We start from the raw sequence: 2,042 nt of genomic DNA, 5'->3' as shown, positions 1-2,042 counted from the left end.
CCCTTCTTCTTTTTCTGCTGTTGGAAGGGAGTAGAGCTGGCAATTACTGGATACCTGCTATGAGCCAGGCACCATATTAAGCGTTTCACACACATTATTTATATTTATTCTTTACAGCCATTCTTTGCAGTAACTATTAACATCATTTCACATTCATTTCAAGACTTAGGGTGATTAAGTACTTTCTCCAAGCTCACATTGCTAATTAGTGGTAAGGGGTAGTATTGCTATCGAGTGGAAGGTCTATGAACCTCTAGAAGATTCTTCCAAATATAACTGTCATATGTTGGGTTCTCTGAAGTAGATGTAAGAAAGAAGTTTGGGGTGCAAAGTATTTACTAGGGTGAAAGGAAAGGAGAGAAAGTAGGGCGGGGCACAGGAAGTAGTCAAACCCCAATGTTAGCCCTTAACACTTTGGACAACCCAGGGAGGAAATTCTGAGCAAACATCCCATCTGAGCATCCTGCAAGGGGCTGAAATCTCTCACCTTGCTCAGTCAGGCTGCTCCACGAAGGACATGACCTCCTGCAAGGAGGCTTGAAAAGCTGCAGGAAGGACCTGATAAAGTGGCAGCAAGTCCTTCCCAGAAAGATCTGAACAGCACATCTCTGTGTTTATCTTAAAAATAAATTCATGCTTTCTATATTGGACAGTACAAAATGGACTAGTAAAATGGTTTCTCTTGTCATTGTTTTTGATTGTGTTATCCAGTGGGATAGGGGATATATGATGGGTGAATTTGGATAAAGAAGGTAAGCTGGGATTCTTTGTTAATAAGGTTGTACTCTGCTTGGACCCTTACCTCATTTTCTCCTCAAAGAGTTGGACAGATTTACTCATTTTGTACCCAAAGACCAATGACTGTTCCAACTATATTTCCTAATGTCTATTTCTTTCCATGGCAAAGATCAAGTTGACTGACTTTACCTTTGTTCGGCATCACTTACTCTTCCACATTTTTCAATCTTCTTCTTGGCTGGCTCAGGTCTCTCTATCTTATATATTTACTGATCTATAAGTTAGTGTATAGTTTTTTCCCAGTTGCCTTTCATGCCCATTACACATTTTAGCCAATAAGAACATTAATTTTAAAATATCTAGTGTGTTCTCCCTACTTTTTATGTATAGTGGCCCATGTATAAAATAAGCCCATTTATCCAGTTGTTTAGAAATATTTCGTTATGGCAATATCATCAAAGCCATCTATGAAAAACCCACCGCAAGTATCATTCTCAATGGAGAAAAACTGAAAGCTTTTCCGCTAAGGTCAGGAACACGGCAGGGATGTCCATTATCACCACTGCTATTCAACATCGTACTAGAGGTCCTAGCCTCAGCAATCAGACAACAAAAGGAAATTAAAGGCATCCAAATCGGCAAAGAAGAAGTCAAATTATCACTCTTCGCAGATGATATGATACTATATGTGGAAAACCCAAAAGACTCCACTCCAAAACTGCTAGAACTTATACAGGAATTCAGTAAAGTGTCAGGATATAAAATCAATGCACAGAAATCAGTTGCATTTCTCTACACCAACAGCAAGACAGAAGAAAGAGATATTAAGGAGTCAATCCCATTTACAATTGCATCCAAAACCATAAGATACCTAGGAATAAACCTAACCAAAGAGACACAGAATCTATACTCAGAAAACTATAAAGTACTCAGGAAAGAAATTGAGGAAGACACAAAGAAATGGAAAAATGTTCCATGCTCCTGGATTGGAAGAATAAATATTGTGAAAATGTCTATGCTACCTAAAGCAATCTACACATTTAATGCAATTCCTATCAAAGTACCATCCATCTTTTTCAAAGAAATGGAACAAATAATTCTAAAATTTATATGGAACCAGAAAAGACCTCGAATAGCCAAAGGGATATTGAAAAAGAAAGCCAACGTTGGTGGCATCACAATTCCGGACTTCAAGCTCTATTACAAAGCTGTCATCATCAAGACAGCATGGTACTGGCACAAAAACAGACACATAGATCAATGGAACAGAATAGAGAGCCCAGAAATAGACCCTCAAATCTATG

This window comes from Mustela lutreola, chromosome 1 (assembly GCF_030435805.1).
Source record: "Mustela lutreola isolate mMusLut2 chromosome 1, mMusLut2.pri, whole genome shotgun sequence".
NCBI classification, from domain to species: Eukaryota; Metazoa; Chordata; class Mammalia; order Carnivora; family Mustelidae; genus Mustela; species Mustela lutreola.
The sequence above is the reverse complement of the archived record's forward strand: the minus strand, read 5'-3'. Positions refer to the sequence as shown.